This window comes from Hypanus sabinus, chromosome 16 (assembly GCF_030144855.1).
Source record: "Hypanus sabinus isolate sHypSab1 chromosome 16, sHypSab1.hap1, whole genome shotgun sequence".
NCBI classification, from domain to species: Eukaryota; Metazoa; Chordata; class Chondrichthyes; order Myliobatiformes; family Dasyatidae; genus Hypanus; species Hypanus sabinus.
The window spans coordinates 7029364-7047724 of NC_082721.1; positions in this window are offsets into that span (position 1 = coordinate 7029364).

Here is an 18361-nt window from a genome sequence, read left to right on the forward strand (position 1 = left end):
GTTCTGCTGTGCGGTAACAACAGTGCATGTTAGAGCAGTAGTGCGATCAGTCGAGTTGAGTATGATGTTCTCCTCAGGGGTTTCTGAATTGTTAGGGTGAATTGTCTTAATGGAGAATGCCTGCCTGTGACTTTTTTGACGTGGGAGGGCTGATGCAGGGGCAGCCAACACACGGTCCTCGACAGTTCAGGGTCTGGATCCAGTGGCATGAAGACAACTGAGGACCCTTCACTCCTGCAGTTTTCCTCCACCCTCACTGCTGTTGTGATGTGTCATCATCTTCTCCATTGAGATCTTGATGGACCAGCCTTTGTTTGGAACCTCCCCCTTGACCTTACCCCCATGGTGACCCGACCAGGATTGAGGTGCCGGATGGCATCACTCAGGAACTCACAAGCCTGTCCACAATGACAAGGTGACGATCCTCGGAGAAGGCACGTTAGGGTATATGGACGTACGCCAGCTCAGACTGGCTAAATTCTTCACTGTTACCATTGAGGCTTGCCTCAAATGAACTTTAGATGTTGGAGAACTTCAATACTCAGTGCTAGCAGCTTGCTTACTTTGTGCCTGCCGCTGTCTGGGTTTACTGCAAGGAAACAGCTTCGAACATCACCATTTGAAATAGATCTGATGATTCATTCTGTTCCTCTCTCCACAGATGCTGCTTGCCCTGCTGAGTATCCAGAGCCTGAATCAGAATCAGAACCAGAACTAGGTGTATTACCACTGATATACGTTGTGAAACAGGCAAAGCCTGCCGAATCAGTCCATCACAAGCAAAACCCTTCCCACCATTGAACACATCTGCAACTCATTCTCAGCATTAGCGATTTATCTAGCTATAGCATCTATCTATCTATATATCTATTTACTTGTGCAGCTTGTTTTCTTTTGCACTGGTTACTTGACAGTCTTTGTGTGTAGTTTTTCATTGATTCTATTGTATTTCTTTGTTCTACTGTAAATGCCCGCAAGAAACTGAATTTCAAGGTTGTATGCCCAAAAGAATCTCAGGGCTGGATATGGAGACATATGTGTACATTGATAATAAAATTTAATTTGAATTTTGAGTTCATCTCTGTTCTGAGGGGATGTTCTTCTATTCTGAAGCTGTCCTCTCTTCTTCTAGACTCTCACATTATTGGAAATAGCTTCTCCACATCCACTGTATCTAGGCCTTTCAATATTCCTAAACACGAAAGATTCTGCAGATGCTGGAAATCCAAAACAACACACACAAAATGCTGGAGGAACTCAGCAGGTCAGGCAGCATCTATGGAAATGAATAAACAGTCAACACTTCAAGCCAGCCAAGGCCCTTCTTCAGCACTGGGAAGGAAAAGGGAATGAGACTCCCCCCTCACTTTCCTAATCTCCGAAGGCCCAGAATAATCAAACGCTCCTGTTAGATGCAAGTTGATGCTGAAGTGCAGGTATGCTCCTTGCAAGGGAGGTTTAATGTCTGGAATTTGTCAAGTTTTTCACCTGACAAACTGTCCACCCCAAAGCAGCTCTTCTTCAAGAGAAATAAGGGACTTCTGCTAAATATTTGCAACGATGCCTGCATCTACATTATCGGCCCAGATAGACTGGAAAGGCAGGAAGTCAGGACAGGAGGCTAGAGTTGGGCTGATTTTGCTCGCTCTCCCATGATGTTCACTCCTCTCTCCGCGGCGCCTGGGCTGTGAGTCTGTTCCTGCTGCTACATGCTTCATGTTTGCGAACTTTGTGGTGACTTGCCCCGCTAAATGATGAACTGAGGCCAAGGCCTTGGGCCTACTCTGGCTGCTCCGGGGATTTGAGTCTATGGACTCGATTTTGTTTGGAATTCCATCGCTTGCTTCTATTGTTTGGATGATTTGTGTTCTTTCTCTTTCTCTGCACATTGGGTGTTGGATTTTCTTTTTAAAATGGGTTCTTTCGGGGTTTTTGCTTTGTGGCGATCTGTAAGCAGACAAATCTCAAGGTTGTATAATTTATAAATATTTTGATAATAAATGTACTTTAAATCTTTTGACTCTCTTGTGAGAAATAAATGAATGGATGAGGTAGTTGAAGCAATGCTTACCCTCTTTAATAAGTCCAGGGAGCAGTTGAGGACAGAGTTGTATTGTTTCAGGAAATTTGCCACATAATATTTTCCCTGAGCATAGTGAGTGGGTGATGTATACATTCTGCTTATTACTATTTACTTAAGGTCATAAGTAAAGCATTTGGATAAAGTACAAACCTTGCTTTGATTTCCTGCTTCTGTGGAGGAGGTTTGGAAGTTTTTGCCATTTTCATACATGTAGAGATTGACCTTCACTGCAAGTCTTTGCAAAACCTTGGGGAATAATCATTGTGTGTTACTTTGGCCTGTGGTGGTCTGGTCCAGAGAGCAGTCTCCCGCCCAAAATCTGGATTTCAGCTCATTGGCTAAGAACATCCCAGGGTCCCTCCCAACGGGTGAATTTTACACTGACTGATGGCCCTCGGGTCACAGGCTATCAAAGCTGTCATCACCTTAAATGTTTCTGAATATCTTTGACATTTAAACACAGTCAAAGACATTTGGGACCTCTTAAATAATGAAAGATATTGTTACAGAATTTAAATTTTATAACAGTTGAAAAGTCATAAGGCTAATATCTCTCTATCACACACGGTCTCCCTCCCTTTCCCTCTCACAACTCTCCTGCTCACTCTCCACCTCGCTTTTCTTCCCCGTCTCCCTCTCCCTCTCTCTCTTCCTCTCCCAACTGTCCCACTTCTTCCCTCCTCTTGTCCATTTTCCCCTCTTCTACCCTTCAACCCCTCTCTGTCCCCCTCGACCGCTCTCTCTACCTCTCTTTCCTTCTCTCTACCTTTCTTGCGCCCTCTCTCTCCCTCCCTCACCCCTCCCTCGCTTTCTCTCTCCCTCTTTTGCTCTCTCTCTCTCTTACCCTCTTTCTCCTGTTCTCTCCTCCCTCTTCCAGCCCTCTCTACCCCTCTCTCTCACAATTAATTCCAGATTAATCAAATAAGCAGTTTGCTTTACCTCCCTCCCTCCCAGCAGCCCACAGTCTGGTGTTCTTGTACAAGGCCAAGCCTGGCACGGCTTCAGCCTGAAAGCTGGGAAGTCCGTGGAAGGTCCCACCCATCTTACTGAACAGGGATATCTACTGACTGATCGTAATGGAATCCCCTGCATCTGGCCTTTGACGTTATGCAGCTGTTTACCCGATTGGCTGAAGTAATCCTACAAACTGTGGGCACCTTTCCACACACGGAAGCTTAGTGGTAAGCATGACGCTTTTACAATTCAGGGCGTCTGAGTTTGGAGTTCAATTCAAACGCCCTCTGTGAGGAGTTTGTACGATCTTCCTGTGGCAGTGTGGGTTTCCTCTGGGTGTTCCCGTTTCCTCCCACAGTCCAAGGATGTACCGGTTAGTAGATTAATTGGTCTTCGTGAAATTGCCCTGTGAATAGGCTTCGGGTTGCTGGGTAGTGCAGCTTTTTGGGCCAGAAGAGTGTGTTCCACCCTATATCTCGAAATAAGTATCAGTCTTTTCCTATAATAAATACTAAAGGAGTATTAATGCAATGTCTTTTGGAACTTCAAGGTTCAAAATAAATTGATTATCAAAGTATGTAATCATATACTACCATGAGATAGATTCAGTTCCTTCAAAGTTCAAAGTACATTTATTATCAAAGTATATATACTATATGCAACCTTGAGATTTGTCTCCTTACAGGCAATCACAAAACAAAGAAACCCAATAGAACCCATTAAAAAGAGGATTGTCAAACACCCAAAATGCAGAAAAAAACCAAATCATGCAACAGTAAAAGTGAGCAAATAACATTCGGAACTGAAGTTCCTGAAAGTGAGTCCACAGCTATGAGGCCAGTCATCGCTATAGCCCATTGCAAATAACGATAACATATAACCATATAACAATTACAGCACAGAAACAGGCCATCTCGGCCCTTCTAGTCCATGCAGAACGCTTACTCTCACCTAGTCCCACCGACCTGCACTCAGCACATAACCCTCCATTTCCTTCCTGTCCATATACCTATTCAATTTTTCTTTTTAATGACAATATCGAATCAGCCTCTACCATTTACAAGGAAAAAAATAAATATAATTAAAATTTTATGAAAACTCTACATAGACAAAGACTGACAACACCAATGTGCAAAAGATTAGCTTGGACCACTTCATTGTACGGTGTAATGAATCAATCTGTATGAATGGTATACAAGACAGATTTTTTAACTGTACTTCAGTACATGTGACAGCAATAAATCCATTTCACTGGACAACAACGATTTTGCTTCCTGAATACTTTTGGGTGTACCTTATCGATTCTGGACTGTTGATCACGAAAACCACCATGAAATTTCCCTCTCACCCGCCATTTTTTTTGAGATTGCCTGTATTTGTTATTTTAATTCATAATTCAAGTCAGAATAACTGAAGCCAAGATTAAGGAAGGCATTTATGTTGGTCCACACATCAAACAGGTCATCGGTGAAAAACTTCTAGTGGGACCGGAGAAAATCGCATGGAAGGCATTCAAGGATTTTGAAAATTTTCATGGCAACTACAGAGCACCAAACTACATGTACCTGTTTGACAACATGCTTTGAGCATACAAAACCGTGAAGTATAACATTTCGTTAAAGGTTCACTTTCTGCTTTCCCATTTAGACTTCTTCCCTGCAAATCTTGGCACTGTCAGTGACGAGCATGGTGAAAGGTTTCACCGGGACACTGCAGTCATGGCAAAGAGTATCAGGGCAACTGGAATCCATCAATGCTGGCTGATTATTGTTGGACACTTAAGCAAGATGCCTCAGACACTGAGTAAAAATGAAAATCATCAACAAAATATTTTTAACTTAGCGGAACTGTTGCTAAGCATCTACACCATTATGCAATTAAACACATTATAGTCAATAAAAGATAATTTCTTGTTTCTCCAAATTTCTGTGTGATTCAAGCAGTCCACAATTTGTGCTCAGCTTTAAACGATCTATCATAACCACAAAAGCTTTCTGAGGAAGCAGCATGCTGGAAAAAAGTTGATGTCCAGTGTTTACAAACTTTCCAAATGATACTATTGTACCTGCCTCAACCACTTCCAGTGGAAGCTGATCCCATACACTCACCAGCCTGTGTGTGAAAGATAGTTTCAATTTGCATCTCTTTTAAATCTTTCCAGTCTCATCCTATAATGATGTCCAAACACGAGGAAATCTGCAGATGCTGGAAATTCAAACAACACACACAAAATGCTGGTGGAACACGGCAGGTCAGGCAGCATCTACAGGGAGAAGCACTGTCAACGTTTCAGGCCAAGACCCTTCGCCAGGTCTCGGCCCAAAACGTCGACAGTGCATCTCCTTATAGATGTTGCCTGGCCTGCTGTGATCCACCAGCATTTTGTGTGTGTTGTCTATAATGATGTCCTCTAGTTTTGGGTAAAAGATTGTTATCATCCACATTATCTGGGCTTTCATATTTTAAACTCTTCTAAAAGGTTGACTCTTAGTCTCCTGTATACCAGGAATTAAATGGTGTTTGAATCTTGTTAACTGGTGGTCACATTAATGTCTTGGCACAGTGAAATGATTTTGATACTACAGAATAGTCCTGTCACTGGACGCTGAATGCTCAGGGACACAAAGAGGAAGGGATTTTTTTTTTTGTCTTCCCATTCTCAGCTGTATGCACTTAACATCTGCTGTTAACTTTTAATTATCACATAGCAAACAGATGTTGAAGGTGACGAGAGTGATTTACCATATTTGTGCCAAGACTTTTACTGATCACTGCAGATGCTTCATCTTTCGGGTGATATCCTTTGTCAAGACAGTGTTGAATCAGTGTTGGTTATATTTTTAATTTTCCCTAATGGGACACGGCATGACAGAAGGTGGAGGACTATGTGGGAGCAAAGGGGTAGATTGAACTTGGAGTAGGTTAATGGGTTAGCACAATATTGTAGGGTGAAAGGCCTGTACTGTGCTGTACTGTTACACTACAGCACAGTCCAATTGGCCCATGGTGCTGTGCTGACCTTTCAACATAATCGAAATTCAATCTAACCCTTCTCTCTTACATAGTTGTCCATTTTTCTGTCATCCATGTGCCTATCTAAGAGACTTTTAAATGTTGCTAATGTATTTGCCTCTCAGTCTCCTTCACTCCAAAGAGAAAAGTCTTAGCTCTCTCAATCTATGCTCTCTCATCCAGGTAGCATCCTGGTAAATCTCCTCTGCATCCTCTCTAAAGCTTTCACATCCTCCCTAAAATGAGGAGACCAAAGCTTAACATGAAATTCCAAGTGTGGTCTAACCAGGGTTTGATAGCATATATCCTAATGCACTGGCAATAATCTCCACTCTTAATCAGCAGTCTTTGTTTAATTCTAGCATTCTAGAATGTATATAATAAAATGGCCACTGAGTTTATGTTAATGGTCTTCTTCTGCTGTAACCCATCCACTTCAAGGTTCAACATGCTGTGCATTTAGATTTTCTCTTTTGAACACCACTGTTGTAAGGTGTAGTTACCTGAGTTACTATCAACCTCCTGTCAGCTTGAACCTGTCTGGCCAGTCTCTTTTGACCTCTCTCATTAACAGCACATTTTTGCTCTCAGAACTGCTGCTCACTGGATTTTTATTTTTATTTTTCACACCATTCTCTGTAAACTCTAGAAGCTCCTGTGTGTGAAAATCCCAGGAGATCAGCAGTTTCTGAGATAATCAAATCACCCTGTCTGGCACCAACGATCATTCCACAGTCAAAGTCACTTAGATCACATTTCTTCCACATTCTGATGTTTGGGCTGAACAACAACTGAGCCTCTTGACCATGTCTGCGTTGAGTTGCTGCCAATTGACTGGCTGAATAGGTAAGTTAAGTGAGTTAGGGTTTTTCTCTTTGAAGTGATGAAAGATGAGAGGAGACTTGATTGAGGATAAGAGGCATAAGGAGTGGATTTCCAGAGACCCTTTACCAGGGAGGAAATGGCTAATGCCAGCGATGTCAGATGTAAGTTTTTTTACACATAGAACGGTGCTTGCCTGGAAAACCCTGCCGGGGGTAGTTCTAGAGACAGATACATAAAGGACATTTTAGAACATCATAGGGTCAAAGGGAACTGCAGCACAGAAACAGGCTCTTCAACCCATCCAGTCCATTCTGAACTATTATTCTATCTAGACCCATCAACCCACACCAGGGCCATAGCACTTCATACCCATCCCATCCATGTACCGATCCGAACTTCTTTTAACGTTGCAGTCAAATTTGCCTCCACCACTTCCGCTGGCAGCTCATTCCACACTCTCACCACCCTCTGAGTGAGAAGTTTCCCCTCAGGTTCCCTTTCACTATTTCACCTTTAACCCTCAACCTATGACTTCCGGCCATACGACCCTGTAAATGATACAGTCACATCCTGGAATAGTTCTGCCCCTTGTTCTTGCCGGGGCTTCTGATACAAAAGAGGCACCACGGTAGTGTAGTGGTTAGAGTGATGACGCTGTTACAGCTTGGGGCGTCAGAGTTCAGGGTTCAGTTCTGGAGTTATCTGTAAGCAGGTTTGTATGTTGTTTCCTGTGTGCATGTGGCTTTCCTCCGGGTGCTACGCTTTCCTCCCACGGTCCAAAGACATATTGGTTAATTGGTCATTGTAAATTGTCCTGTGATTAGGCTAGGGTTAAATCGGTGAGTTTCTGGGTGGTGTGACTCAAGGTACCATAGGGATTTGTCCCATTCTACAGCCAAATAAAGAAATAAATAAGACAGGAGAGCCGGAGGGAAAACTGAATACAGAAAAGAAAAAATCTTGGCAAAGAAATAGCAGGATTAACAACACCACATGAAGTTGGCTGGTGATCAGCGAACCTGAATCTGTTCCCTCACTTGCAAGAAAACAACGAAAACAATTCGATTAGCCCAGGAAAAATTGAGAACGATGAAATCTGAGAATTAGTTGACCTGTTTGGATTATTGTCACTGTGCGTACATTGCAGTAACTCTGAATCATGTGGACCTTTTTTGTGTAAACTTATAACATATATCACAATATCTACAAAATGGGAAATGCCATGTTAGTGCAGCACTATGATTCCTCTATTGAACACATCTACATGAAATGATGTTGCAGGAAAGCAGTATCCATCATCAAGGACCCCCACCATCCAGGTCGTGCTCTCTTCTCACTGCTGCCATTGGGAAGGACATACAGGAGCGTCAGGACCCACACCACCAGGTTCAGAAACAGTCTTCACCCCTCAACCGTCAGGCTCTTGAACCAGAGGGGATAAGTTCAGTCAACTTCAGTCACCCCATCCCACAACCAATGCACTCACTTTCCAGGATTCTTCATCTCATGTTCTTGATATTATTACTATTATTATTTTTCTTTTCTTTTGTAACCATAATTGCACCGTTTGTTGTCTTTTACACATTTGTTGTTTGTCTGTCTTGTTGGCAGTGGTCTTTCATCCATTCAGTTATGGTTCTTGTATTTACTGAGTATGCCAACAAGGAGATAAATCTTGGAGTTATATATGGTGACATACGTATGTACCTTGATAATAAATTTACTTTGAACTTTAAACTTCTGGCTGAATGCGCAATGTGTTGACATTTGTAGTGCTTGCTTTATCTTTAGATGTGCTGCTTTTCTAGTTATGTGACTGATGACATCATGCTGCATTGATCTTCAAACTGCAGGCCACACCACTCAGGCTTTTGCTAATATTATTTTGTGACAGTAGGAGCAGGATCATGTGCTGTGTTCTGTGTGTGATTGTATGGACTGTGTCTGCACCTTGGCAATGTTTCATTTAGCTGGATACAATTCAATTTGAGCTTGAACATCACGGGTCTTCTGAAATGGTGTCCTTTTCGTTTGGACCCAAAACATGGGGCCTGTGTCATTGATGGAGAATTGGGTCGGATCTGTGATGTTGGGGTTTAGGGTTCAGACGTTCCAAGCCTCGGAGGGACTGGTAATCGATGGTGAGGGTATGGATGTGTGTGGCAGTAACACTCAACAAGAACGTGCTGAACTTATATTTGTTATGCCAGGCTGCAAATGATGGAATCTGGAGCATCACACAAAGCACTGGAAGAACTCAGAGGTCAGGGAGCATCTACACAGGAGAATCTGCAGGAGCTGGAAATCCAGAGTAACACACACACACACACACACACACTCACACACACACACACACACACACACACACACACACACACACACACACACACACACACACACACACACACACACACACACACACACACACACACACACACAATGCTGGAGAGATTCTGCAGGTCAAGCAACATCTTCCAAAAGGAATAACGAGTCAATGTTTTCAGTCTAGCGTTCCTCGTCAGGCCTAAAATTCAAAAATTAATTTCTTGATGACTCTGACAGTGAGATTTTGACTCACCATTCTGGCTTCAATTTGAACTTGGGTCTCAGGGGTAAAGAGAAAGTGTTTTAACACCCAGACCTCTGTTGGAAACTATAAAATCTATGTGATGATGTTATCGTGGTTGAGCAGCTGAAATAACATTTGTGAAGGAGAAAGTTATGTTGCCCCACACTACATCTGACGCTATATATCAGCCCTATGCACAAATAAAGAATTTTCTGCTTGCGTGCAAAACATTTCTGACAATTCTAGGGCTTTAATATCCCCTGTGTGTCGAACAGATCTGTGGCTCCAATTTGAAAATTCTTTATTACAACTGTAATTGCCCTGAGATATAACTATGGGTGTATTAAAGATATTCTGTGTTGCTGGAAAATTTAGCACCAGTCTATGGAAACAAAGAATGTTAAATGTTTTAGCTACTAAGTACATCTTGGACAGAAATGTATACACTCTGATAATATAGTAACACACACAAAAAGTTGCAGGAGCTTAGTAGGTCAGGCAGCCTCAACAGCAGAGAATAAAGAGTCAACATCTCTGGCTGGGACCCTTCTTCAGGACTGGAAAGGAAAGGGAAAGAAGCCAGCATAAGAGTTGGGCGGTGGAGGGGAGGGAGGACAAGCTAGAAAATAAACCAAGATAACGTAATATGGATATTTATTTTAGATGAATACTAATCCTGAAGACCTATACTCAAAGCTTTAAGAGTAACTTCTTCCCCTCCACCATCAGGTTTCTGAAAGGTCCTTGAGCAAATGAACACTACACTGTTGTTCCAATTTTTCAGTGTCCATTTGGAAAAATAGACAAATATCATCTGTCTATTTCCCTCCACAGACATCTCCTGACCTGCTGAGTTCAAGATAGTGGCATCCACCATGAAGGACCCTCACCACCCAGTTCAAGCCCTATTCTCTTCACTACCATCAGGGAGGAGGAGATGCAGGAGCAGGACACACACTCAACATTTTAGGAACAGTTTTGTCATCAGATATCTGAATGGTCTATGAATCCATGGACACTACTTAACTATTCCTCTTTTGCACCATGTATTTATTTGTAGCATTTTAATTTTTGTGAAATACATGGTACTGCTGCAACAGAACAACAAATTCCACAGCGTATGGTACGTCAGTGTTAATAAACTGGACTCTGTTTCTGAAGGATCAAAAGCAATTACAGACAACACAAAAAGTGCTGGACAAACTTGTATAGAGGGAAATGGACAGTTTGAAGTTTCGATTGAAGATCCTTTATGTGGACGTGTCCTCTTCTCATCACTACCATCAGGAAGGAGGTACCGGAGCCTAAGGCACACACTCATTGTCTTTGCAACAATCTCTTCCCCTCTGCCATTGGATTTCTTTATGGACAATGTGTCTATGGATGTTACGCAACTATTCCTATTTTCCATGATTTACTTGATGTAACATACTAATTTTTTATGTACAGTCTTACACTGTATTGCTGCTCAGAGCAGCTAATTTCACGACACATGTCAGTGCCAGGGTAGCATACTATAGCAGCTGGCATTCCGGACTTCAGAGATCAATTCTGTCTGTAAGGACAATGCACAGTCTCCCTGTGAACCTCATGGGGTTCTGCCAGGTGCCTCGTTTTCTCCCACAGTTTAATAACTTACCGGTTAGCAAGTTAATTGGTCAGTGTAAATTGTCCTGTGATTAGGCAGGAGTTACATAGGTGGGTTGCTGGTTGGTGTGGCTCCAAGCCTAGTATGTCTAAAAAAAGTTAAAAAAATAATAAAACTGATTCTGATTCATTCTTCGTTCAGATTCACTGATTCACAGGCTAATTTGGGATTATCACTTCATCTTCCCTGGACTAATCCCAGGAAGTGCATCTACAAAACCTTGCAACATTAACATCAGGTAAAAACTTTGCCTGTCATACTACTGAGTAGGTAAAAAAAAAATACTTGCCTGGGCTTCAGTGGGTTGAGGTTTCTGAACAACATTCATAACTTTGCTTTTGTGGTTTTACCTGCGACAATAGACCTGGGGTCTTGCTGCAGAATGGTCCCACTCTTTCCTTCAGAACTAAACCACACGTTCTTGAGTTTGCACATCCAAACCTTGCAGTTGACTCTACTTTCACATACCAAGTGACTGATTCTTTTTTTAAAGAAACCGTCAGCACTCTCTAATTAATTGAGCAGAATTAGGATGCACTGTTTTGATTTACAAAGACAAAACAAAATCTAGGGCACGGCCATCTGTTCATGTGCCTGAACCGAAAACTCACTGCGCGCAGGTGGCCCCGATGATGCAATGTGCTCTCCTCTGTGATTCCCTGTGTGGTGAGCTTATGATCTTAACTGAATCATTTAGCTGAAGCACCAAATGTAAAACACTAGAACTGCAGTAATGTGCAAAAGTCTTAGGCACATTTACTGTGCATGGCTAAAGTGCCTAAGACTTTTGCATAGTAGTGTATTTGTCAGCGTGGAGCAGAGTGTGAGTTTGTAAATTTGGTGGGAGTAAAGGATCTTATGAATGCCGAGGGTGGAGCACTGTGGGGGGGGGGGTGTGGGGCAGGTGGCAAGAAGGAGTGCCAGGGTGGGGGCGGCATGGGTGCAGACATTCCCTGCCCTGAGACTCAAGCAAGGTCATATGATTCCACACAGTTTTCTTATTACGAATAAACTCTTCTTGGGCTTCAAGCCGGGTGCAGGTAAAGATTATAACCAATGTTGTGATGACAAGCTCTGCCATCTTCTTCAGGGATGATGCTGGGCAAGTCTGGTCTGGTGGTATTTTTATTTTGATCATTACAGAATGTCTCTCTGGTTCTTCCTGCTCCCTCCCCTCTTTCTTCCCCCTTTCCCAACCATGATTCCCCTCCCTCTGCCCCCTTCCCACTCTCAGACCACAATAGAGATCCAGATCAGAATCAGGTTTATCGTCACTCACATATGTCATGAAATTTGTTTTTTTCTGTGGCAGGAGAACAGTGCAATACCGAAAATTGCTGCAGTACCATAGCACCCTAGTTTATATATATGCCTAAGACTTTTGCACAGCAGTGTAAAAATAGCCTTAATAAGATCATTGTAAGTCAATCAGGTAAAAGTTTGGAGATTTTTCAGTTGGACTCTCTGTTGAGTATTGCTGACACCTGATACAGCGAATTGTTTCTCTGGTCTGAGAATCTCAGTAACTTTGGACTGTTGCCTCATTCGTCCATGTACCTGCCACTTTATGTGTAAAAGCCCTAGCCCTGACATCCCCCCATTCTTTCCTCCAATTAACTTAGACCTATGCTCCCTTATTTTAGCCATTTCTGCCCTGGGGTGGGAGGGGGGAAAGGCACTTGAACTTTATTGTTGGCCTTCTCTGCACTTTCTCTGGCTGTCCAATCGCTCTGGGCCTCTTTTCATCGTGAGCACTCTATCAAGTCAAGGTCAAAGTAGTTTTCTTATCAAAATACTTATATGTCATCATATACTGTATGTGCAACTTGAGAGTCATTTTCTTGAAGGAATTTACAGGAGAATAAATACAATAGAATTTATGGAAAAACTATACATAAACAAAGATTGACAAATGCCCAATGTGTAAAAGAAGACAAATTGTACAAATTAGCAAATATACAAAAAAAAATACTAAGAACATGAATTTGTAGGGTCCTTGAAGGTGGATCTGTAGGTTGTGGAATTAGCTTAGTGTTGAGGTGAGCGGTCACTTCTCATTCTCCCTCGCTCCAAAGAGAAAAGGTGCAGCTTGCTCAACCTATCCTCATAAGAAGTTTTGGTTAGACAGAGTAAAGGAAACAGATTCTAACCTCGGCCTCTGGGCAGATTTCTGCCTCCCTGCATTCACTTCAGTGGGCAGAACTGAAAGCAGTGGTTCTCTGGCCTTGTATACCTCACTGTCCTGCTGTCCTAATGCGAGGGTTTTCAAGACTCAAGATTCAAGATTATTTGATGTCATTTCCAGTACACAAGTGTAAAGGAGAACAAAATTATTATTACCCCAGATCTAATGCAGCACAAAAAACCCCCACAAAAGATAAAGAACACAATAATAATGAAAGAAAACCCACTAATTGTAAATACATAAGATAGCTTATGTACATAGATTGATTGCAGCCAATAAAGTGACACTACAGTGTGGACAAGGTGACTGACGGGAAATAATAAAGTAGTGGTGGAGTTAATGGGTGGAGGTGTTGATCAGTCTTACTGGTTGGGGAAATTAACTATTTTTGAGTCTGAAGGTCGTGGTGTGGGTGTGACGTAGCCTCCTCTCTGATGGACAAATGGTCCATGAGCAGGATGGGTGGGATCCTTCATGATGGTACTGGCCCTTTTCTGACACCTTTCTTTATATCATTTAGTATCGGAATATTTCTTCCTGATCTTTGAGCATGAATTGATGTGTACACCAGCGTCTTGAAGATCCTTCTCCGAATTCACTTCTGCTTTCTGCTTGATTGAAAGACGAATCCTTGATGTGAAAGAACACACACAAAATGCTGGAGGAACTCAGCAGCTTCTTGGAGATAAATAAACAGTTTCTCTTTCAGGCTGAGATCCTTCCTCAGCACTGGAAAGAAAGAGGCAAGACATGAGAATAAAAATGTAGGGGGAAGGAGGGGAAAGTGAATAGGTGGAAGGTGATAGGTGAAGGCAGGTAGGTGGGAAAGGTAAAAGGCTGGAGGGGAGAGTGGACTATAGGCGTAAGGGAAGGAGGAGGGGTCCCAGGATGAGGTGATTGGCAGGTGAAAAGAGATAAGAGGCAAGAGTGAGGAATAGAAAGGGGAGGGGGAGGGGGAGGGATTTTTTTACCTGGAAGGAGAAATCGATATTCATACCATAGGTTGGTGCTATTCAGACAGAAATTAAGGTGATGCTCCTCCAACCTGAGAGTGGCACAAGGGGAGGCCATGGACCAATGTGCTGCTTCTTGCTTATTTCTCTCACAAGTCTGTGACTTCTATCCCCACTAGGGGAACAGAATGGTTGCCACACTCAGTCACAAACTGATTTACTTGCACAGCCATTTTATGACATTTCCTTGTGATGGAATTTGGGCACTTCATTTTGTTGACATGTTCATATCCCTGGATTTGTTGCTACAGTTTTACGATTATTAATAGCCTGTGTTTGGTAATGAAAGCTTGGACTTGCATTTCACATCCTTCGAATATGCCAGCGTATTTCACCAGTGACACATTATCTTTTTTAAGCAAGGTTGCTTCGGAGGCAAACACTCCGCCTCAGTAAAGCAGACAGTATAATCAAAGACCCTCATCCATCCTAGACATTCTCTCTTCACCCCTCTCCCATGGGGCAGCTAAAATGTTTCCCTAGTATGATAAGGCAGACCGCTGGCCTCACAATCTACCTCGTTATGGCCTTTCACTTCAGTGTCTGTCAACACTGCACTCTCTCTGTAGTTGTAACACTTACAAACATTTCTAATTTGGCCTTCTGCTAATGTTTTACCTCACTGCACTGTTGTAATGAATTGATCTGTGAGAACAGCCATCATGATCATTATCACTATGAATCTGTGACCTTGGTTGTTTTCGGCAAATTTTTCTACTGAAGTGGTTTGCCATTGTCTTCTTCTGGGCAGTGTCTTCACAAGACAGGTGACCCCAGCTATTTATCAATACTCTTCAGAGATTGTCTGCCTGGCGTCAGTAGTCACATAACCAGGACTTGTGATGTGCACCAGCTGCTCACACGACCATCCACCACCTGCTCCCATGGCTTCACGTGATCCTGATCGGGGGGGGGGGTAAGCAGATGCTACACCTTGTCCAGAGATGACCTGCAGACTAGCGGAGGGAAGGAACACCTTACAGCTCCTTTGGTAGAGATGTATCTCCACCCCACCACCCATAACAACAGGATGGAAGATTAAAGATTATCTTCATTTGTCACATGTACATCGGAACAAGCATTGAACTGTGTCATTTGTGACAATGGCCAATGCAGTCGGAATACTTTTCCAGTACCAATGTAGCATGCCCACACTTACTAACCACTACAATTCTGCATGACAGGAATGGGGGAAGAAGCTGAAACACGTGGAGAAAACACACACGGTGTCACGGGGAGAAAGTGCGAAGTCCTTGCAGACAGCAACGGGAATTGAACCCCGACTGCTGGTGCTGTAAAGTGTTTTGCTAGCCCACCCTACCGTGCTGTCCACAGACAAAAAAAAGACAAGCTTTCACTGTACCTCAGTACATCATAACAGTAATAAAACAATACCAGCTCCAATTCCAAAATTATGTATCGCTGTTCCATTTCATAACTTAAAAACATTAAATTAATTCCAAGGAAAGACACGGGTGTCTGAAAATACCAGTGGAGTTCCAGTTTACTTTAAGCAAGGTGTGCTCATATCATGTGGTAGCGTGATGATGTTTGCAATTAGCGCATTTTTACATGTAAGTCATAATTACTTATTTAAACAAGAATGCTTAATCAAATTATATATATATATATATATAAGCACAGTGCAGGCAGACAATAAGGTGCAAGGCTAAGGTGAGGTAGATTATGAGGTCAGGAGTCCATCTTGTTGTACAAAAGTCCTAAACAGTAGGAATCTTGGTTAGACAGAAAGGTTGGGTGAAAGGGCCTGTGTTTATGCTGTACAACTTTGGTTATTGATTTTCCTTGTACTACGTCAATGCACTGATGTAATGAAATGATCTGCATGGTTAGCATGCAAAACAAGTTTCCACTGTATCCTAGTACATTTGACAAGAATGAATCAACCCAGTCAAAGACCCTTCCCGTATGAGGAGAAAGCAAGAGAATGGGGTTGAACGGAAAAATATCAGCTGTGATTGAATTGCAGAGAGTCTTGATGGGTCGAATGGAAAAAAAAGTTTGAAAAAACTTTTCAAAGGTTCAGATTCAAAGTTCAAGGTACATTTACTGATCAAAGTATGTATGCAGTACACAACCCTGAAATTTGTCTTCACACAGACAGTTACGAAACAAAGAAGAACCATGAAACTAACCTGTTCAAAGAAAAACATCAAACATGAAACCCCTCTCCCCCCACATGCAAAAAACAAATTACTCAAATGGCAATAACAATACAAGCAAAAACACAGAATGTAAAAACAAAATCCAAAGGCATTTTCAGCACAGTTCAGCTTAGTGTTCATTATCTGCAGGATGCCCCAATTCAAAAAAGATTCACAGAGGACTGTGAGAACAGCCAGGAGGTTCATAGTGATCTCCCTACCGTCTATCGGGGACATTTATCAGGAGCACTGCACTTCAGGGCCCAAGGATCCCACCCATCCAACCAGCACACTCTTTGACATCAGGCAGGAGACTCCGAAACACAAGAACATGAAGGGTCAGGACGGGAAACAATTTCTTCCCTCTGGCCATTGGGCTTCTGAACTCCCTGCCACGTTCCATTTGAAGTGTCATCAGTTAATCTGTTCTGTACCTGACAATATGTAATTTAAGCACTTCACTTTGTTTATTTATGCATAATTTATCTGTAGATTTTATCCACACTTTCCTAAATTCCTGTGTTGTTATAAGTGAGTTATGTGTACTACTGTGCTTTACACCTGGTTCAGAGAAACATTGTCTCATTTGGTAGTATACATATATATTATTAAATGACAATAAACTTGACTTGACTTAACTTGAATTGCCCAAAAGTAGTAGCATGTGACAGTACTAAACCGAATTACGAAAAGCAGAATGAGTTTATAAATAGTGATGAAATAAATACTAAGTTGACCTATTTTTTTGAAGCTGTCCATCAGAAGATAATGAGAGTAATTCTTCAAACCTTCAATGTGATCGAATAATTGATGTTCATTTGAAGGCCAAGTGGAATTCGTCTGATTAGGCAGTCTTCACGTTACAGACTGAGAATGTCTTGCTTCCATTCTGATTTTCTTGATTTCTCCTTTGGTTGATGAGGCCAATTTAGAACCACACACTCTTCCACAGATGAGGTGGAGGGAAGCCAGCAGGGTGGAGGTGTAGCTTGTCGGGTGATTTCCACCTGGCGCAGGGCCTCCAAGTACTTCCACATGGACTTGAAGTTCTCACTGCCATTTTGAATGTTCCATAAGACACAGGAGCAGAACCAGGCCATTCTGCCCATCGAGCCTGATTTACTGTTCCTCTCAACCGCACTCTCCTACCTTCTCCCTGTAACCTGACTAATCAAGAACTTATCAACCTTCACTTTAACTACACTCAATGACTTGGCGTCCTTGACCTCAATGTCTGTGGCAATGAATTCCACATATTCAGCACTATGGCTAAAGAAATTCCTCCTCATCTCTGTTCTAACAGTGGAAGCAGTTATGATAGTGGTGTTGAAGAGGTTTTACATAGGTACATGGATGGAGAGATACAGATTCAGTACAAGCAGAAGAGATTTAGTTTAATTTGGCTTCATGTTCGGGACAGACATGGCGGCGTTGTACTTCATGTACAACACATCTTGTGTTCCATGTAAAGCCCCTACAAAACGAAATGGACTCAACCTCTAGTTTTATGATTTATGAAGTAAAAAGTAAATGTGAAGGTTGAAAATAGTGCAGTGGTTAGTACAATCGCTTTACAATATTAGCCATCACTGATCGGGGTTCGATTCCTGCCACTGTCTGTAAGGAGTTTGTATGTTCTCCCCGTGACCACGTAGGTTTCCTCTGGGTGCTCAGATTTCCTCCTTGTTCCAGAAACAAAAGGGTTAGGGTTAGTAAGCTGTGGGCAAGCTATTCCATAAGCTTGATGATACTTGCGGGCTGCGCACTGCACGTCTTCGGACAGTGCAGGTTGTCGAAGCAAGCACCATAATACACTGAATATTTCGTTGTCCTTGTGACAAATAAAGCTAATCTTTAATCAGCCCTGACTTAAAGGATCAAATTCGATCGATCGATTGGTCTATCAA